The sequence below is a fragment of the Myotis daubentonii genome, chromosome 12, assembly GCF_963259705.1.
Source record: "Myotis daubentonii chromosome 12, mMyoDau2.1, whole genome shotgun sequence".
Lineage (NCBI taxonomy): Eukaryota > Metazoa > Chordata > Mammalia > Chiroptera > Vespertilionidae > Myotis > Myotis daubentonii.
Window position 1 is genome coordinate 11,336,228 of NC_081851.1, and position 22,958 is coordinate 11,359,185.

Here is a 22,958-nt window from a genome sequence, read left to right on the forward strand (position 1 = left end):
ATTTTTGGATATATAGGTAAGGTCTAATTTTTGTTTCTTTATGTTTTTGGCAGCATAAAATGGTAATCAACACTAATAAAAGAGAAAAATGGTAATTGGCGTACGACGATACCCTTTTCATTGGCTAATCAGGGCTATATGCAAATTAACTGCCAACTATGATTGGCAGTTAACTGCCAACAAGATAGCGGTTAATTTGCATATGTAGGCACAATGCAGTGAGGCGAAAGGGAAAGCAGGAAGAAGCCCCCTGCCACTGACAGTGATCGGAAACCCAGGGGGGAGCTAAGAGCTGGGGGCGAGGGCAAAGGCGGCACTGGCCGCCTTTGCCCTGCCCCCCAGCCATGAACGGAGAATCAGGCACCTTTGCCACCCTGGCCAGTGATAGCAGGAAGTAGGGGTGGAGCCAGTGATGGGAGCTGGGCATGGTCGAAGCTGGCAGTCCCGGGAGCTAGAGGTCCCTTGCCTGGGCCTAAAGCAGAGCCCACGATCACGGGGCCACTGCAGCTGCGGGTCCCCGCTGCCCGGGCCGGACGCCTCAGCCAGAGGCGTCAGGCCTGGGCAAGGGCGGAGCCTACAATCCCGCGGAGCTGGGGGTCCCCTGCCCAGGCCTGACGCCTCTGCCAGAGGCCTCAGGCCTGGTCAAGGGGCCGATCCGGTGATTGGTGATCGGAGGGTGATGAGGGTCAACTCCTCTGGCCGAGGCATCAGGCCTGGGCGGGGGGCTGAGCCCGGGATTGGGGGGATATGATGGTCCCCTTGCCCAGGCCTGAAGCCTGGGTCAGAGGCGTCAGGCTTGGACGGGGGGTGGAGCAAGCGATCAGAGGGAGATGGGGGTCCCCTGCCCAGGCATGATTCCTGGGCCAGAGGCCTCAGGCCTGGGCGGGGGCCAGAGCCAGTGATCGGGGGCAGATGGGGGTCCCCTGTCCAAGCCTGACACCTCTGGCGGAGGCGTCAGGCCTGGGCAAGGGGCCAATTAGGTGATCAGAGGGTGATGGGGGTCTACGCCTCTGGCTGAGGCATCAGGCCTGGGCAAGGGGCAGAGCCAGCAATCGGAGGGGTCTGGGGGTCCCGTGCCCAGGCCTGATGCCTGGGCCAGAGGCATCAGGCCTGGGCTGGGGGAAGAACCAGTGATTGGGGGAAATGAGGGTCCCCTGCCCAGGCCTGACACCTCTGTCAGAGGCATCAGGCCTGGGCAAGGGGCCGATCCTGCGATTGGAGGGTGATGGGGGCCAACGCCTGAGGGCTCCCAGTATGTGAGAGGGGGCAGGCTGGGCTGAGGGACACTCCCCCCCCTCCCCCCACACACACAGTGCACGAATTTTGTGCACCGGGCCCCTAGTGTAATAATAAAATACTTAATATAGAGAATTCTTGAGGTAAATTCCCATTTTTGAAATCCTGTAAGATACAGTATGAAACATACACCCACACCCCCTCCTCTGTTAATCAGTGGCACCAAACCTAAGAGTTGGGCTTGGACTGAGTCTTACTACACTGACAGAGTAGGAGACTTCTATCTGGATTGCTGTTCAATTTTAATTAATAAATCTTGCTCCATAATGTTGCAAAAGAAATAAAAACTGCTTAAACATGTCTTACGTATATAAATTTTTAAGGAAAGCTGGCAGTTAAGGAGAGGCGGAAATGAAATTGGAGAAGTGGATTGTGATGAGGAACTCTATGTGGCTGGAAATATGGTGATCTGGAGCAAAGGAAGTAAAAGCCAGGCATTGGCTCTTTACAAGGCCTTTACAGTTGATAGTCCTGTTCAACAGGTGAGTTGATTTGAATTTTAGTATTTGATTGATTATTGAGTAATTTTTTTAAAATACAAAGCTTTTATCCTAAAATGTAACAAAAATGATAAAAAATATATAATGATCCCAGTAGCTAGATACATGTTTTAACATGTAGTGAAGATAATGGTAGGGAAATAAACATTTCATTTATTTTCTGTATCATCATTTTTTTGCACTGTTCTTTGCCAATTTCATGGTAATGTTTAATCACTTGAGTAATTCAATTAGTTATTGCCAAAAAATTTTATAAGACTTAAATTTAAGGGTATAAGAATATATTAGCACATGATTATATTTGGTTGCAAAGTGTTGAATAAATAAAAATCAGGTTCATAGTAAAAATACTCAGAGAGTAAGGGAAAGGAAAAAAAAATCTAATTTGCTGTCATTGCACATGCTTGGGATGCTGGTTTGATCCACAGTAGGGGGCATGCAGGAGGCAGCAAATCAAAGTTTCTCATCATTGATGTTTCTATCTATCTCTTCCTTTCTGAAGTCAATGAAAATACATTTATATATGTATTTATATTTAATAAATTTATATATAAATTTATATGTATATTTATTTATATGTAAACTACATATATTTGTAACTGATTATAAAAAAAGAATAGAAACAAATAAAACTTAGTAATTAAAGGGAGAGAATTAAGCATTTGCCCTGCCTTTTTAGGAAGCCTTGCAGTTCATCTCCAGTTAATAAAGGAAAACCCTTATTTAAAGAAGAATACCAGCTAATAAATATAGAAGGAATGGTAGAATTTGAAAATCGCTATTCTGTGTAACCTCGTACTCCAGTGTGACCCCTGATTCAGACAAGGATTGTAAATGGGATAGTAATGCCATTGCGTGAAAGGTGTTAGCATGGCAGCAAGGTGTTACCCAAAGTGAAGAAACAAATGCATCTCTACTTTGAAGCTGCATGTTGTTCTCCACCTCCACAACCTGGTGGGTTTACCATCACTGATAGGGGACAGAGGACTCTTTTATACCTACAGCTTTATTGAGGCATGGAGACATGATGTCATCTACTCAGTTTTCTTCCCCAAAATATTTGACATGAATATGTAGACCTAACTTCCAGTTATAGGAAGTATGGGGGCTAGAGGATCAGTTTGTAAAATGAGATGAGGAATGGGTGGAGGTATAGATGAAACAGGAACCACCAGAAATTGAGAATTATTGAAGCTGGCTGTTGGAGATTTATTATGTTACTCTGTTTACTTTGTATATATTTGAAATTTTCTATCATAAAGACTTAAAGAAAAAAACACTATGAGATACAATTAGACAAATCCAGAATATGGGATAGTCTACATTCTGGTCTCCTTAAAGAGTTAGTCATAGAGAGAAACCAAGATGGCAACATAGGTAAATACTGGAGTTTGCTGCCTCGAACAACCACTTCAAAAATACAACTAAAAGACGGAATGGACATCATCCAGAACCACAGGAAGGTTGGCTGAGTGGAAATTCTACAACTAGAAGGGAGAAGGAAAGAGAAAAGCATACCGAGACTCAGGGGAGACGCAGTATAGCAGTAAAATACTATGGTGCGGATGTGCATGCAGTACGGGCTGGCGGCTCAGGGAGCGGTTGTTGTTTTCAATCAGGAGGGAGTCTCAGGCTCTGAGCTCCAGTTCCAGGCAAGTCTCTAGGGACCCAGACTCAAACGGGAGAAGTGGGACTGTCTGGCATAGGTCAGAACTAGAGGGCAGCTTTCTCTCTGAGGGGCTTGCAGTGATTACCGGGACATTGAGAAGCAGAGCCTCTGAGGTCTGGACTGAGAGTAGCCATAACTGCTAGCCCCGCCCTGTTGATCCTGTGGGACCCGCCCCGCCCAAGCCCTGCAGGGAGGCTTTTGCTGGATAGCCTCAGGCAAAGGCTAGATTCGCACCTCCCTAGAGATCCAGGAGGCAGGAAACCCAGAGGTCAGAGTGGGACCATCTAGTTTGCAGCTCCATGGAACCATAAAGTACACACTCAGGGGGCAGACTCAGTGAGCATCGAAGCCCCATTGAAGCAAGTATTGCCCCAGAGGGGTGTGTCCAGCACAGAGGTTCTCCCACTGCAGACACAGATGATTCTCACAGGCAATTGGCCTGGAGGTCAATTCCTCCCAGTGATAACTACAACAATCAAGGCTTAACTACAAGACTGTGCACAAAGAACACAAGGGGGTGCAGCAAGAGTGTCCTCCTCAGGTAATTGGGGAGGCTGAACCAGTGGGCCCTAGTGGACACTCAGCACAGAAAACCACTTTATCAACACAGGGAAGCATAAAAAATGCGGAGACAAAGAAAAAGGACACAAATTACAGAAATGGAGGAAAGCAAACTACTGGATATAGAGTTCAAAACCACACTTTTAAGGTTTTTCAAGAATTTTCTAGAAACTGCCGATAAACTTAATGAGATCTACAAGTAAAATAATGAGACTCTCGAGGTTGTGATAAAGGGCCAACTAGAAATTAAGCATACACTGAGTGAAATAAAGAATAGTATACAGACTCCCAACAGCAGACTAGAGGATTGCAAGAATCAAGTCAACGATTTGAAATACGAAGAAGCAATAAACACCCAACCAGAAAAGCAAAATGAAAAAAGAATCCAAAAATACGAAGATAGTGTAAGGAGCCTCTGGAACAGCTTCAAGCATACCAACATCTGAATTATAGGGGTGCCAGAAGAAGAGAGAGAGCAAGATATTGAAAACCTATTTGAAGAAATAATGACAAAAAACTTCCTCTACCTGGTGAAAGAAATAGACTTACAAGTCCAGGAAGCACAGAGAATCCCAAACAAAAGGAATCCAAAGAGGACCACACCAAGACACATCATAATTAAAATGCCAAGAGCAAAAGACAAAGAGAGAATCTTGAAAGCATCAAGAGAAAGAAAGTCAGTTACCTACAAGGGAGTACCCATACGACTGTCAGCTGATTTCTCAACACAAACTTTGCAGGCCAGAAGGGAGTGGCAAGAAATATTCAAAGTGATGAATGCCAAGAACCTACAACCAACATTACTTTATGCAGCAAAGCTATCATTCAGAATTGAAGGTCAGATAAAGAGCTTCACAGATAAGAAAAAGCTAAAGGAGTTCACCACCAAACCAATATTATATGAAATGCTGAAAGGTATCTTTTAAGAAGAGGAGGAAGAAGAAAAAGGTAAAGATATAAATTATGAACACTAAATACACATCTATCAACAAGTGAATCTGAAAATCAAGTAAACAATCTGACGAACAGAATGAACTGGTGATTATAATAGAATCAAGGGGCATAGAAAGGGAGTAGACTGGCTATTCTTGGGGGGCAAAGGGGTGAGGGGAATGCAGGAAGAGACTGGACAAAAATCGTGCACCTATGGATGAGGACAGTGGACGGGGAGTGAGGGAGGAGGGTGGGGTGGGAACTGGGTGGAGAGGATTTATGGGGGGGGAAAGAGGAACAAATGTAATAATGTGAACATAATGATTTAATTAATAAAAAAAAGAAGAAAAGAAGAACAGTAGTTAAAAGCAAAAAAAAAAAAAGTAATGGAGGGGGAAAAAAGGTGGGGCCTATTCTACGTTAAAAGAGACTAAAGGACATCACCAAATGCAATGTTTTTTGCACCATTTTGAATGAACTTTGATTGAGTCCTGGTTCTAGAAAATTATCTTAAAAAAACATTTTGGGGATAATTTGAAAAAGTTGCAAATGGACTGAATATTAGGTGATGTTAGAAAAATTTTTTCTTTGGCAAGATGATGGTTTTGTGGTGTTTAGGAGAGAATATTTATTTTGGGGAAATGCATGAGGCAGTCATGATGTGGGGGATTTTCAGGTAGTCAGCACCCCCCACTCAAATCCCTCACATGCACATAAGCAGATATGGCAGAATGGTAACCACTGTTAGATTTATTTGTTTATTTTTAAAACATTTTTTATTGATTTTAGTGAGGAAGGGAGAGGGAGAGAGAGAGAGAGAGGAACATCAGTAACATCAATGGTAAGAAGAGAATCATTGATTGGCTGCCTCCTGCATGCCCACTCCTGGGGATTGAGCCGGCAACCTGGGTATGTGCCCTTGACTGGAATCAAACCCAGGACCAGTCCGCAGGCCGATGCTCTATCCACTGAGCCAAACCGGCTAGGCCTTAACAACTGTTAGATTTAGATGAAACAGGTGTTCACTGTATTATTTCAACTTTTCTTACTGAATATTTTCAGAATAAAAAGTTTTGGGGCGGGGGAGAATATATTTATAGCAGTTGAATTAATTGTTGGGCTATTGACAAGAGATTTCAAGACTTTTTGACTAATGTTAAATTCCTTAGTGGTAAGCACTGCAATCTTGGTACCTGGATATTGCTTTTTTGTGTGTTCCCCCATTAACTGTTTCCTGATGAACATTGTACCCTTCTGACAATATACTGGGAACGATAAACTGAATTATTCGTAAACTTGAGGGCATGTGTAAAAGCATTTCTGTCCAGGAGTGTTGAAGCCAGTGACCATTTTTTAAAAATATATATTTTTATTGATTTCAGAGAGGAAGGGAGAGGGATAGAAAGATAGAAACATCAATGATGAGAGAGAATCATTGATAGGCTGCCTTCTGCACGCCCGCTACTGGGGATTGAGCCCGCAACCCGGGCATGTGCCCTTTACTGGAATTGAACCTGGGACCCTTCAGTCTACAGGCTAACGCTCTATCCACTGAGCCAAACCAGCTAGGACGCCAGTGACCATTTTGATGATATTTCCACCCCCCCCCCCATGTAACCATATGGTTAGTGTAGTTGTGAAAGTGGCATGACAATATCCAATAAGTGTTTTTTTTTTTTAAATATCTATTTCTATATTTCAGAGAGGAAGGGAGAGGGAGAGAGAGATAGAAACATCAATGATGAGAGAGAATCATTGATTGGCTGCCTCCTGGGGATCGAGGCTGCAACTCACGCATATGCCCTGACCTGGAATCAAACTGTGACCTCCTGGTTCATTGGTCAATGCTTAACCACAGAACCATGCTGGCGGGGCTCAAACTAATTCTTTGCTTCTATGTTTCCAAGTTAAATTCTCCAAAGGATGATTGCATGTTTACTAGATTCCATGGATGTGCAATTAGATGAATTGTCTCTTTTGTCTCCGTTATCTTAAGATTGCTTGTAAATAGAACAATAAGATTTTTAATTTCAGTCCTTTTGGTCTTGAAAATATATTGTTCTTTAGTCTTCTTACTCTATGGGGGAAGACATTTTATATTTTGGTTAGGAATCAATACCAGGTGTATGTGACTCAGATTTAGTTGAACGAATAAAAACAGATAACTAAAATGCTGTATGCAGATATATTAAAATGCCATATAATACCTGTGTGTCCACAGTGTGGTGAGAGTCACGGGACTGGCTCTGAAAGAAGGATTTCTCAAAGGAGTTGCTGATTGAACTGGAAGTTGGGAAAAGAAGGGCATTCTAGGCAGAGCGAATCAGCCAAATGATTTATGGAAAAACATGATGTTTTCTAAGTTCAGAACGGATGTACATAGGATTTGGGTGTGGAGAGATGCTTGCAGGTGCTGAGTGGATCCAAACTGAAGGGCCTTGTTTGTACCTGGGAACTTGAAATTTAAACTGTAACCAGAAGGAGCCTGTCAAGGATGTTAAAGTGGAAAGTACATCTTCAGCTCTGTATTTTGAGAAGATATGACTTTGGTCGCAGTGTGTAGGATGTGTAGGATTGGCTGGAGAGTAGAGAGAATGTTGTCAAGGATACTGTTCTATGATAGTTCAGGGGAAAAAGAATGGCTCTGAAGAGAGAAGACAGAGATGAGAGACAGAGCTGAGGGAATGTGCAAGTCCTGAGACATCAGGAGTAAGGGAGAGTATGAAAATACTATTGGGGTGGGGATGGGAGTGGCCCGGAAGAGATTAATGCGGGGAAAGGAGGTCCTATGTAATACTTTCAACAATATAGATTTAAAAAATAAAAATAAAATACTATCTGCTTTTAGAGACTTGGAGGATGGGATTTCATAAAAGGAAGCTGAGACAATACTAGGTACAGTGTAGATTTGGGACGTTTCAGGTGGGAGTGCAGCTCTAATGCCGGTTTTTCCTAAATTCAACAACCACAGATCAGACAATTCAATTTAAAACTGGACAGAGGGCTTGAACGGACATTTCTCTAAATGGCCAATGAGCACATGAAACAGTGCTCAGTATGTTTAATCATTAGGCAAATGCAAATCAAAACCACAGTGAGATACCATGTCATACCTACTGAGATGACTGATATATTAAACAATGAAAAAAATAAGTGAGGATGTTGAAACTGGAACCCTGTGATTACTGGTGGAAAAGTAAAAAAATGCCACTGTTGGAAACCATTTGCTGTTTCTCAAAATATTAAACCTAGGCAGGGTGGAGGGGATCAATGGGGGATAGAAAGGGACATCTATAATAATTTCAACAATAAATTTCAAGATAAATTAGCGGGGGGGGGGAGTTAAACCTAGAATTACCATATGATCCAACAATTCCCCTTTTGAGTATATATACACAAAAGACAGAAGCATCGATCAGATGCTCAACCCTCAGAGGGAACATAGGGGAGGGTGGGGGTAAGGGATAGAGGTCAACCAAAGGACTTGTATACATGCATATAAGCATAACCAATGGACACAGACCCAGGGGAGTGAGTTCATGAACGGGAGTAGGGTTGGGGGCAATGGGGAGATAAGTACATATGTAATCAACACTAATAAAAGAGAAAAATGGTAATTGTCGTACGAGCTACCCTTTTCATTGGCTAATCAGGGCTATATGCAAATTAACTGCCAACTAAGATTGGCAGTTAACTGCCAACAAGATGGCGGTTAATTTGCATACGTAGGCACAATGCAGGAAGGCGAAAGGGAAAGCAGGAAGAAGCCCCCTGCCACTGACAGTGATGGGAAACCCAGGGGGGAGCTAAGAGCCGCCTTTGCCCTGCCCCCCAGCCATGATCGGAGAATCAGGCGCCTTTGCCGCCCTGGCCAGTGATAGCAGGAAGTAGGGGTGGATCCAGCGATAGGAGCTGGGCACGGTCGAAGCTGGCAGTCCCAGGAGCTAGGGGTCCCTTGCCTGGGCCTAAAGCGAAGCCCACGATCGTGGGGCCGCTGCAGCTGTGGGTCTCCGCTGTCCGGGCCGGACGCCTCAGCCAGAGGCGTCAGGCCTGGGCAAGGGGCCGATCCTGTGATTGGAGGGTGATGGGGGTCAACGCCTGAGGGCTCTCAGTATGAGAGAGGGGGCAGGCTGGGCTGAGGGACACTCCCTCCCACACACATCCAGTGCACGAATTTCGTGCACCGGGCCCCTAGTAGCTTAATAAAAAAAATGTTGAAATAAAAAGAAAAGATTTGAAAGCAGGGACTCAGTCGAACACCAGTGTTCATAGCAGCATTATTCACAATAGTTGAAATTGGAAACAACCCCAGTGTGTATGGAGAGATGACTGGATATACAATATGTGGTATATGCCTACAATGAAATATTTAGCCTTTAAAATGAAGGAAATTCTGAGATGTGCTACAACATGGATGAACCTTCAGGATGTTATACCCAACATAACATAAATACTGTATAATTCCACCTTCATGGGGTACTTTGCTTTGAATAGGTAAATTCATAAGGACAGAAAATATAATAGAAGCTGAGGGAGGGAGAAAGGGGGAGTTGTTGAATTGGCAGTTTCTGTTTGGGATAATGGAAAAGTTCTGGAAATGGATAGCATTGAGGTTACACAACTTTATGAATGAATGCATTTAATGGTACTGAATTTGTACACCATAAATGGTTAAAATGGTAAATTTTACATTATGTATATTTAACCACAATTAAAAAACCCATAAAATACCATTAAATAATTTCAAGTGATTGTTAGGCATGCTAGTGAAAGTTGAATGGCATTTCCTAGTTTTTGTTTTGCAAGATGAAAGGGAAAGTTTAGTTTTTCTAAAGATTTTTTTCTGACTGTCTAAAAATGATAACATCATTCAAACCTGTAGGTTATGAATAGCTCTTCTGGTAATCTCTAGTTTTATAAAGGACATAAGGTCAATACTGGTTGAGCCACGGTTTGAGGTCACTTTTGTGGCAAGGCTTCTATCTAGTAGATTTTTAAATTTTTGTCTACTCTTTTCTTAAAATTTATTTACACACATAGTTTATCTTTTCTTATAATATTTATCATTCATTTGTTTAATTTTATTTTACCTTTTTTAGTTCCCATGGTGCATGGGTTGAGCTGGTGAGAAGATAGTATATAGCTATATGTCATAATTATTTATTTATTTTTAAAATCTTTCCTTTTGAAAGTATTATAGATGTCCCCCCTTTTTTATTGTCCCCTTTTGGCTCACCACAATTCTTATTTAGATATTATTTGTTAATAGGCTATTATTTAGATGCAATTCTTAGATAAGCATTTTGTTTTAATTTTAGGTATTTATCATATCACAGGGTAAGTGGGAAAAAGCCTACAATAAGTTTCTTTTTGGAATTTTATTGAACTTTTTGATTCCAAGTGTATACCTCTTTTTTTCTTGTTCAAAACAAAATGAATAATTGTGGTTTTGTCTAAGCATTTTTATATTATTCATTAAAGGAAGAGTCCCACATCTCTTTCCAGAGAAGGTGCTGTGGAGACTGTGGAAATGACAACAAAGAGCCTCAAATCTCATGGAGAAAGTGCTTTGTAGACTGGAAATGACAACAGAGGATTTAGAAGATCACTAAAGTCATTTAGGTGTTTTGATATTCCTTTCATTTTCCAGCATTGTGATTACTTAATTTTTAAAATGCTTTAATTGATTTTAGGGACAGGAAGGGGGAGGGAGAGAGATAGAAATATCCTTGATGAGAGAGAATCATCAGTTGGCTGCCTCCTGCACACTCCCTCCTGGGAATAAAACCAGAAACCAGGGCATGTGCCCTGGTCAGGAATTGAACCATGACCTCTTGGTTCATGGATTGATGCTCAACCACTGAGCCACACCTGCTGGGCCAGCATTGTGATTTTTTTTTTCATATTCTTAGATCAACTTAATGTGAAAATGGAACTTGAATTGCTTTATTTTTTATTTTTTATTTTATTTTTTTATATACTGCCCTTGACTTCAAGGAGCCCACAGTCTAGGACATGATTTTTATTTTGTAGTATTTAGCAGTATGTTTAATAAAAGGGCACTATACATGGACTCAGAGAAGATAACAGGTTAAAATGAGGACTCTGGACTGGAGGATCTTAAAGCTTCCTCTCTCATTCATAATCTCTGATTCTTTTTTCCCTTTTTTTATTGCTTAAAGTAATACAAAGGGTATTACATATGTGTCCATTCCCCCCCACCCCCCCGGCCCTAGACAGTCCCCTAGCCTCCCCTATCCCCCAGTGTCTTATGTCCATTGGTTATGCTTATATGCATGCATACAAGTCCTTTGGTTGATCTCTTACCCCCCTACCTCCTGTCCCCCAACCCTCCCCGGCCTTCCCGCTGCAGTTTGACAATCTGTTTGAGGCAGCTCTGCCTCTGTATCTATTATTGTTCAAAAGTTTATAATGGTCTCTATTATCCATGAATGAGTGAGATCATGTGGTATTTTTCCTTCATTGACTGGCTTATTTCACTTAGCATAATGCTCTCCAGTTCCATCCATGCCGTTGCAAATGGTAAGAGTTCCTTCCTTTTTAGAGCAGCATAGTATTCCATCGTGTAGATGTACCACAGTTTTCTAATCCATTCATCGACTGATGGGCACTTAGGCTGTTTCCATATCTTAGCTATGGTGAATTGTGCTGCTATGAACATAGGGGTGCATACATCCTTTCTGATTGGTGTTTCTGGTTTCTTGGGATATATTCATAGAAGTGGGATCACAGGGTCAAATGGGAGTTCCATTTTCAGTTTTTCGAGGAAACTCCATACTGTCTTCCATAGTGGCTACACCAGTCTGCATTCCCACCAGCAGTGCACGAGTGTTCCTTTTTCTCCACATCCTCTCCAGCACTTGTCGTTTGTTGATTTGTTGATGATAGCCAGTCTGACAGGTGTGAGATGGGACCTCATTGTTGTTTTGATTTGCATCTCTCGGATGATTAGTGACTTTGAGCATGTTTTCATATGTCTCCTGGCTTTCTGAATGTCCTCTTTTGAAAGGTGTCTATTTAGGTCCTTTGCCCATTTTTTGATTGGATTGATTATATTCCCTTTGTTAAGTTGTATGAGTTCCCTATAAATTTTGGAGATTAGGCCCTTATCAAATATGACATTGGCAAATATGTTTTCCCATACAGTGAGTTTTCTTGTTTTGTTGATGGTTTCTTTTGGTGTACAGAAGCTTTTTATTTTTATGTAGTCCCATTTGTTCATTTTTTCTTTAGTTTCAAGTGCTCTAGGAGCTGTATCAGTGAAGAAATTGCTTCGGCATATGTCTGAGATTTTGTTGCCTTTGGATTCTTCTAGAATTTTTATGGTTTCCGGTCGTATATTTAAGTCCTTTATCCATTTTTTAGTTTATTTTTGTGTATGGTGTAAGTTGGTGGTCTAGTTTCATTTTCTTGCATATATCTGTCCAATTTTCCCAACACCATTTATTGAAGAGACCATCTGGGCTCCATTGTATGTTCTTGTCTCCTTTGTCAAATATTAATTGAGCATATTTGTTCGGGCCGATTTCTGGGCTCTCTATTCTATTCCATTGATCTATATGCCTATTCTTATGCCAGAACCAGGCAGTTTTGAGAACAGTGGCTTTGTAATACATCTTGATATCTGGTATTGAGATCCCACCTACTTTGTTCTTTTTCAGGATTGCTGCAGCTCTTCGGTGTCTTTTTTTATTCCAGATGAATTTTTGAAGAGGTCGTTCTAGATCTATGAAGTATGCCGTTGGTATTTTAATGGGAAGTGCATTGAATTTATAGATTGCTTTGGGTAGTATGGACATTTTTATGATGTTGATTCTACCAATCCATGAACACGGTATGTTCTTCCATCTGTTTATGTCTTCCTCTATATCTTTTTTCAACGTCCTGTAGTTTTCTGATTAGAGGTCTTTTACCTCTTTAGTTAAATTTATCCCAAGTAGCTTAATTTTTTTGGTGTGATGGTAAACGGGATTGTTTTTATAATCTCTCTTTCGGAAAGTTCACTATTGGTGTATAGAAATGCCTCAGATTTCTTGGGGTTAATTTTGTATCCTGCTACATTGCCAAATTCATGTATTAAGTCTAGTAGCTTTTTGATGGAGTCTCTAGGGTTTTATATGTATAATATCATGTCGTCTGCAAATAAGGACAGTTTTACTTCCTCTTTTCCAATTTCGATGCCTTTTATTTCTTCTTCTTGCCTAACTGCAATGGCTAATACTTCCAGTACTATTTTGACCAGGAGTGGATAGAGGGGGCATCCCTCTCTTGTTTCTGTTCTTAGGGGAAATGGTGTTAGTTTTTGTCTATTGAGTATGATGTTTGCTCTGGGCCTGTCATATATGGCTTTTATTATGTTGAGGTATGATCCTCCTACTCCCGCCTTACTGAGAGTTTCCATCAAAAATGGGTGTTGAATTTTGTCAAATGCTTTTTCTGCATCAATTGATATGACCATGTGGTTTTTTACTTTCAATTTGTTTATGTGATGTATCACGTTTATTGATTTGCGGATATTGTACCATCCTTGCATTCCTGGGATAAATCCTACTTGGTCATGGTGTATGATCTTTCTGATGTACTGCTGGATCCGATTTGCTAAGATTTTGTTGAGGATTTTGGCATCTATGTTCATGAGGGATATTGGCCTGTAATTCTCTTTCATTGTGTTGTCTTTACCTGGTTTTGGTATTAGGGTGATGCTGGTTTCATAGAATGAGCTTGGAAGTGTTCCTTCCTCTTGAATTTTTTGTAGTAGTCTGAGGAGGATAGGTTTTAGTTCTTCCTTGAATGTTTGGTAAAACTCCCCTGTGAAGACATCTGTTCCGGGGCTTTTGTTTGATGGAAGCTTTTTGATGACTGCTTCAATTTCTTCCATAGTTATTGGCCTGTTGAGATTTTTAGATTCTTCCTGATTGAGTTTTGGAATGTTGTATTTTTCTAGGAATTTGTCCATTTCCTCCAGGTTGTCTAGTTTGTTGGAGTAGAGCTGTCCACAGTATTTTTTAACAATTGTTTGTATTTCTGTGGGGTCTGTTGTTATTTCGCCTGTATCGTTTAAGATTTTGTTTATTTGGGTCCTCTCTCTTTGCATCTTGGTGAGTCTGGCTAGAGGTTTGTCAATCTTGTTGATCCATTCAAAGAACCAGCTCTTGGTTTCATTGATTTTCTGTATTGTGTTTTTGGTCTCTATGTCATTTATTTCTGCTCTAGTCTTTATTATCTCCTTCATTCTGCTCACTCAGGGGTTTTCTTGTTGCTGTCTTTCTAATTCTTTGAGTTATAGAGTTAGATGATTTACTACCATTTTTTCTTGTTTTTTGAGATAGGCCTGTAGAGCTATAAACTTCCCTCTCAGGACTGCCTTCATTGTGTACCATAGGTGTTGGATTGTTGTGTTTTCGTTGTCATTAGTTTCCAGGATGTTTTTAATTTCTTCTTTGATCTCATTGGTAACCCAATCAATATTTAATAGCATGCTATTCAGCTTCCAGGTGTTTGAGTATTTTGGGTTGTTTTTATTGTAGTTTATTTCTAATATTATGCCATCGTGGTCTGCGAAGATGCTTTTTATGATTTCAATCTTCTTAAATTTGGGGATACTTTGCTTTTGACCCAATATATGGTCTATTTTTGAATATGTCTTATGAGCATTTGAGTAGAATGTATATTCCCTGGCTTTGGGGTGAAGTGTTCTGAAGATGTCTATTAAGTCCATCTGATCTAGTGAGTCATTTAGGATTGCTGTATCTTTGCTGATTGTTTGTCTAGCGGACTTATCCAGTGATGTCAGTGGTGTATTTAAGTATCCTACTATGATTATATTGTTGTCGATCTCTCCTTTGATATCGTCCAGGAGTTTTTTTTTATGAATTTGGGTTCTCCTGCATTGGGTGCACATATGTTTACCAGAGTTATATCTTCTTGTTGTATTGATCCCTTTAATATTATGAAGTGGCCTTCCTTATCTCTTGTTATGGCCTTCACTTTGAGGTCTATTTTGTCCGATATAAGTATTGCTACCCCAGCTTTCTTTTCCTTTCCATTTGCCTGAAAGATATTTTTCCATCCCTTCACTTTCAGTCTGTGTGAGTCCCTTCTAATGAGGTGGGTCTCTTGTAGACAGCAGATGTATGGGTCATGTTTTTTTCATCCATTCAGCCACTCGATGTCTTTTGGTTGGAGCATTTAGTCCGTTTACGTTTAAAGTTATTATTGAAAGGTACTTTTTTGTAGCCATTTCTTTTTGTGTGTGGCTGTTTTCTTTCTGAGCTTTTTAGTTCTTCTTTTTATACCAGTCCCTTGAGCATTGCTAGCATTGCTGGCTTCGTGGTGATAAACTCCCATAGCCTTTTTTTGTCTGTGAAGCTTCTTATTTCCCCTTCAAGTTTGAATGATCACCTTGCTGGATAGAGTATTCTTGGATTCAGCCCTTTGCTTTGCATCACTTTGTAAATTTCCGTCCATTCTTTTCTGGCCTGATGTGTTTCTGTTGAGAAATCATTGGATAATCTAATGGGAGAGCCCTTGTATGTAACTTTCCGTCTCTCTCTTGCAGCCTGTAAGATTTTCTCTTTGTCCTGGACATTTGCCATGGTAATTATGATGTGTCTTGTTGTGGGTCTTTTCTGGTTCACCTTGTTTGGGACTCTCTGGGCTTGTGTGACTTTTTTCTTCCCCACCTCAGGGAAGTTTTCTGATATTATTTCTTCTAATAGGTTTTCTAATCCTTGTTCCTCTTTCTGTTGTTCTGGCACCCCTATTATTCGTATGTTGTTTCGTTTCATGTTTTCCCAAAGCTCCCTTAGGCTTTCTTCCTGTCCTTTAATTTTTTTCTCCAATTGCAGTACATTTTGGGTGTGTTTTGCTTCCTTGTCTTCTAATTCACTAATTCGGTCCTCTGCTTCTCCTAGTCTACTGTTGATACTTTCAATGGTGTTTTTTATTGCAGCGATATCACTCTTCATTTCTTCTCGGGTCTTACTTAAGTTGTTAAGTTTTTCATCTGTTTCTTCTAGTTTCTTCCATATGTTATTGATTTTTTCATCTGTTTCTTCTTGCTTCTTGCATAGGTAGTTGACTTTTTCATCTGTTTCTTCTTGCTTCTTGTAGAAGTTGTTGATTTTTTCCTCCATCCGTTTTATGCACTCTGGAACCCTTATTCTGAATTCTTTTTCTGTCATGTTGCATGCCTCTGTATTACTTAGTTGCTTTTCTGGAGAGTCCTTCTCTTTCCTTTGGGGGTTTCTTTGTCTACCCATGTTTGATCTCACTGACATATCTAGACGTTGAGTCGTTCAGTGGCTGCTCCCTGGGTGGCAGTGACTCCTTGGTCTGTGGTTGCTCTTCGGGCGGTTGCGGTAGCAGCTGCTCTTCAGTTGGCAGCAGCTCCTCTGGTGGGTGCTGTTCACAGCTGTGGTGGCTCTTCTGGGTTGTGGGAGGTAGGCTACAGGTACAGCTGCTGTTCCTCAGCAGAGGGTGTGGTGCTCAGGAGGCTGCTGTTGCTTGGATCTGCTGTGTTGATTTAAAGGCACAAAATACAACACAATAAGGCACCACGTACCAGGCACTAAACACATATATATTCACAATATTAATAACCCCAAATAAAGGTGACCACCCGAATTAAGAGAATTAGGGGATTAGGAAGAAGGAAGAGAAAAAGATAAAAGAGAAAAAAGAAAAGAAAAGTAGGGACCAAAAAAAGGAGTGCAAAAATGAAATCGGGAAAAAGGAGGGGGGAAAATAAAAGCGAGAAAAGAAAAGAAAAAAAAAAGAGCGAAAAGAGAGAATGAAGTGGACGAGGAGAAGAGACTTTTTATATGAGGAGAATACTCCTATAGAACCACCACTAATCCCAACAAATTCCAGCAACAGCTCCCTGGAGATGGATGCAAACTAGAAACAACTAGTAATATAACGATGAAAATAGAATGGAGGACACTGATCCCAAAATAAAATAAAGAAAAAATAAAATGGCACTTTAAAAAATGGTAAAATAGTAGCAGTAATAATACTGGTTAAAGATTAGAAGGTAGTAATTAAAAGGGTAAATTCAGGCGATGGAAGAAGAAGAAAATAAATAGAAAAAAAAGAAAAAAAATTGGTTTCTTAGTTAAAAGGTGAAAAAAGAAAAAAAAATTGCAGTAGTGAAGGTCCTTCGGTTCTTCTATTCTTCAGTCTGGCTCGCCTTTAGTCCTGCCAGGTATTCAGGAGAGTGTTGAGTTTCCCTGTGATACACTGTTCCTCTGTGTTGTAAACCACAGTTCTTATTTTAAAGCAGGTCGTATTTGTTTCCCAGACTGCCTTATTTTGTGTTTAGCAAAGAGTCAGTTTGTGGCTTAGCCTCTGGGTGGCAGTGTTCTGGTGTTGGCCTCTGAGGCTATAAGGCTTCTCTATTGCATTTAAAACTGATTTGGAAGGTCAACTATCCAGAGCTGGTTCCTTAATAGTTATCCGCTCTGTGTTGTTGCTGGGATTGAAAATCCCTTTATAGGCCAGACCCTGTTAACTCCCAGGGACTGATCAGATTATTTTAATCCTTGATCTTGTTCAGGGTGGAATCTGGGTGTGGCTGTGCTCCTTGCCTGGGGGCTGGGGGGAGGAGTCTCACTCTCCGGAGATAATGGCTGCCCCAGTCCTGGGCTCAGGGGTATCTCAGCACTCAATTCGCTGCCACCTCTCCCGCCCCCCCCCCTCCCCAGTCTCTCCCCAGATTCCACTCCTCCGCACCCTCTCCCTCTCTTCAGCACAGGTGAGTGTCTGTATCCAAAATATCTTATGAACAGGATTTAGTGAAAACAAACAAACAAATGCCGGCCGCGGAAATGGGGAAGGCTTGGTTTCTGTAAGCTCTTTTCTTACCGGCACTGCATGGTATGGTCAGCTCTTCAGGCTGCCCCCTTTAGTCTCAGTCCTCCGTGATCACAGAACCCAGCTCTCAAATCCCCCGGCTGCGCCAGGAATCCCACAGATCTCCTTTCCCCAGTCAGGTGCTGTGCCTGTCCCAAGGGACTTTGCTATCTGCCACTCGGTCTCCCTCTAACCCTCTGGGCTCAGAGGTCTGGTAAACTTTCCTGCCCAAATCCCTGTTTTTTTTTTTTTTTTTTACCTTTCCAGGGGAGTTCTGCCCTTCCTGGCTGCAAATGGTCTCACCAGCTGAGCAATTTCGCCAATTCGGGGTGGGTTTTATTAGTTTCAGCTGCTCACTCCATTTCCTCCCTTGAATTGCTTTAAATGAATTTTTTTATTGTTTAAAGCAGCTGTTCTCAACCTGTGGGTCGTGAGCCCTTTAGTGGTCGAATGACCCTTTCACAGGGGTCGCCTAATACCATGGGAAAACACATATATAATTACATATTGGTTTTGTGATTAGTCACTATGCTTTAATTATGTTTAATTTGTAACAGTGAAATTGGGGGTCAACATAACATAAGAAACTATATTAAAGGGTCTCGGCATTAGGAAGTTTGAGTTTAACACTGGTTTAAAGTATTACATATGTCTCCTTTTCCCCCCATGGACACCTCCTTGATCACTCCCACCGCCCTAATTACAAGGAGGCATGACTTAAAAAATAAATATCTGTTTCTTCTTCTCGGGATTGGGAGTATTTACTGAATTCATACCACCACCAGAAGGTTTAGTCTCACCTTTTGAACAGATCTTTATGTCTGAATCCTTTGGAAAGTTTCTCAGATGAAGGATGAAGACTTGTCACAGAATCTCAGTCTGGATTCTTCTACACTTCTCTCACATACCTGCAATCTTTTTCCTACTTCACTGGGTCTCTGAGGATCCTAAATGGAATACTCTGATGGGAGAAGGAATTCATTCTCTTGTTGACCCCCGTTGTTCAGTTGGCAAGGTAAATACTGTGCGGAGTGAAAACTTCCAAGAGTGCTCAGGTGACTTAGAAATTGGCCTTAAGAACCCAGAGCATTTTTTGCAAAACACAGAATTGTTTGAAGATACTGGCTATGTAAGGGCTTGTGAGTCATCTTTGTCCCAAGATCAGCAGGAAGTCAGGAAACATGGTAAACACTGGGGGTGACCCGAAGAGCATTTCATGTTGACAGGCTGACTACCTGCACTGTGGTGGAAGGTCTATAACAATACCTGCTATGCTGTAACAATACCTACATTCTAGTAGTGCTTTCAGTTCAGAGAATTGCAGTTTAGCTACATAAATTGTCAACAAGGCCAGGGAATCATGATCCCCATTAGTGATGAGAAAACCTGTCAGTGTGTGTATCCAAGACCATGACCCTTGGTTAGCTGTGGGCTCTCTGCTGCACTTGTGCTGTTGCCTTCTGTGTCTTTCAGTTTCCTAGTGGATCTACATTTAAATGGTGCTAACACTGCACTTTCACAGCCTTGCCAGCACTCTGTTTAAACCCCCTAATTCTAAAGGTCACACACTTGGTTATTGTGACCCTTGATAATAAAATTGAATGGAATAAAAATATCAATGTTAATATTACAGAACATTTTCTAATTTTTGTGATCTTCCTTGAGATAAAGAAGTTGTATTCTGAGACATGGCACTTTTAATTTTTTTATTTCTCTTAGGACAAATCATTACTATGATGAAAACTGTTCTATAATGAAATGATTTCCAACCCTAATAACGGGCTCTGGTATTTTTCACATATTTTATTTAGTTTTAAAACTTCACAGTGAATTAACTAGTATTTCCCCATTTTCTGGAAGAAAATATTGAGGCTCTAGAGATGGTTTGTTGAAAATCAACAACTAATAGGTAATGGAAGAGTACCGAGATCACAGTGTTTTTACAGTAGTTTCACCTACATAAAATTTGTCTAGCAAAAGTAGTTGAGGTTGCACTTACAATACTGGCACAGGAAAGTCCAGAAATAGAATAAAGAGGCTCTGGATTGGATTACCTATTTTCTCATGAGTATGTTTTTAAAGGGGAAAGTTCTACTGATGAATGCTAACTGTTGGGGGTGAATATTGTAATACCTTCCTAGTTATTTGTATTTTATATGTTCTTGTTGTTGTAGGGACTTAAAATTGGAGTTTTACTTAGATCATTACTGTAAGGATTACACAATGCTTTTCAGAACAACTGAAGAAGTATGCACACTTCATCAAGGTAAGCATCTGTTTCATTAAAAGTTTTGTGAACAGTATGGTGACATTTGCTTGTATTTCTGTTAGGTTTGGACTCTATGTCATAAACTTGCTTCTAAACAACATAGAGTACAGCCCAGCTGATGGGGTGTCAGGTCCTGTCACTTCTCTGGTACTGTAGTTCTTGAGGTCCCTTCCTTCCTCTCAGCCTCTCTCTCACTTTCTCTGTCTGTGCCACTGACCTGTTGTTCTGTCTGGAAGCTGAGTCCACACCCTTTTCCTTACCGCTTTAGCAAATCTTGGTTTTGGTATGTTCTTCACTTTGTTCTGAGAGTGTCTTGGTCTGAGAAAAGATAGGGCATATCGTGCTACTTTATTGTAACTTCTAGACATAAGCTGTCAAGTCCCATGAGTGGGATAGATTTCCACCTTGACATTCCTGATACGATGATTCTAGTGTGACGCCATCAAGGTGAGCAGCAAGAGTACTAAGCCACATTGACTTCAGGGCCTCCTGATCCCATGTGTTCTCTGTGACCTGTCAACCTCTAGTATCGCCAGGTCCCTAAGCATTCTCTACCGGCAGCCCGAAGGATCTTTTGAAAATGTCAATATGATCATGTCTCTTCTGAAAACTGACAGTGCTCTCCTATGGCCTTTAGAAATGAGTCCCAAATCCTTAGCGTGTCCGTCCAGGCCCTCCATGGCCCGACCTTAGCTTCTTTTGCAGTCTTTTCTCTCCCTCACCCCTTTTCTGTGGTCACACTTTGAGATCCTCATTGGCATCACACTCTGCCAGCCCAGCTTAGAGCTGTGCCATGCCCTGTATCCCGACGTCTCCCTCTGGAGTCGGTGGAAGGCTGGTGTTCTTTCCGGCATCTCCCATCTTTCCCCTGTCCTGCTCTCTGCTCCCATCGTTTTTTTTCTTTTTGTTTTCGTGTTTGTTGTTGTTGTTTTTTTGCAATACCATGAAATGCTACAACCTTGTCCACCCTCAGGAGTTTTAAGGATCTCATTCAGTGTGGCAGCTGAGAATTATAAGCAGCAGAATAGTGATGAAGCTAAGAGTAGGGACTTGTCTTTCTCACAAAAGAACAAGTCCACAGGTAGGTGGATCCAATATTGAATTCAGCTGCTCAGTGATGTCAGGGTAAGCTCCCAGCATCAACGAGGGGAAAAGAATCCTCTCCTCGCTATTGTGCTTTATATCAGGGAGGAACTTAGTGTCTCAGAAATCAACTATGAGACTCTTGCGTGAACCCTTGGGCAGAACGGGCCGAATTGCAAGGGACATGGGGCAGTTTAGTGTCAAACTGCTCCTGAAGGAGGTTCCTCAGCCCAGGAGGAGGTGGTGAGGGGAAAGGCAGTGGGCACATGGGGGATGGTGAGCTTGCTGTTTCTACTGTGATCACTGATGGCCCCGTACATTTCTTCTGTGTGGACTTGTGGAGGAAAGGTGTCCCGAGATTCAGGGATGACTGTTTCACAACGGTTGCCTAGTGTTTTGAAGTACCCTGTCTCATAGGGTCCATATTATCCACATAGAGCTGGTTAAACATATATGTTTTTATTGATCTCAGAGAGAGGAAGGGAAAGGGAACAGAGAGAGCGGGGGGTGGGGGTGGGGGAGGTGAGGAGGCTGGGGAAGGGGAGAGAGAAAGATCAATGATGAGAGAGCATCATCGGTCCCATAGCCCCTAGCGCGCAACCCCGGTACGGGCCCTGACTGGGAATGAAACGGGGATCTCTTGGTTCTGGGATCCACGCTCAAGCACTGAGCCACGCCAGCCGGGCAGCCGCATATCAATTTAAAATGGAATTTTTTTTTGATTCTAATTTAGTAAAACTTAAAATTCACTGAGACATTTAGGTTTCTCTGGTTGGATACCTGAGGAGTGTTGGCTTGGTGTATTGACCAGCTAGCTGGTTGGCCTTGAAAGCAAATATGAAATGAAAGAAAGGAAATGTGTCTCCCCTCAGAGCAAGAGTGCTGCTCACATGAGAACGATGAGCTTTGGATGATTGGGCCACAGCACTGAACGGATCCCTCTTGCACAGCGTGCCTCCTTTTGAAATACTCACCAGTGGCGTTCCTTTGTCCTTTCTGCTTAGAATTTTCTGACATGGTGGTTTTCGTTTCAATTATAGATTGTTCCAGTGGTGGTGTCAGTGAACTATGGCCCCTCCGGTAGAACCAGGGCTGTGTACCTTGTTTCCGTACCGTCCTATTCCAGTGGAACCATTGCCTCTCCCTAAGCTGAGTTTGACTGGTGAGTTAAAGTCTGGGCTCATGGAGGAAGGGAAATGATTCAGGAAGTGTTTAGTGGGGGGAGTTGTTTTGAGTTACTCCTGTTGCAACCAAAGCAATGCTCTTGCTATCCCTAGTGATTTTAAGTATGGTTGAGAGCTAGTCTACTGGTTGTTTCCGGCCAAATAGCAAATCCAGCTAAACGGCGAGGGAAGTAGAATGCCCCCCATTAAGTAATTTTTCCTTTCATGAGACCATTTCAAGAGACAAGTTGGCACTTGGGAAAGTTTAGAAAGATATGATTGAGTCTGGCCAGTGTTGCATGGTGGTCGAGCGTCCGCCTGTGAAGCAGGCAGGAGTGCACAGTTGGTTTGATTCCGGGTCAGGGCACAGGCCCGGGATGCAGACTGGATCACCAATAGGGGTCATGAAGGAGGAAACCTATCAATGCTTCTCTCTCATGGTTTACATTTCTGTCTCGCCCTTTCTCCCTCCCTGAAATCAATCAAAGTGTATTTTTTAAAATATATACTGAGTCTAGCCCCGGCTGATGGGGCTCATCGGATGGGCATCTCCCCTTGCACTGAAATGTTTCCGGATCAGTTCCCAGGGAGGGCACGTGGCAGGGTTTTGC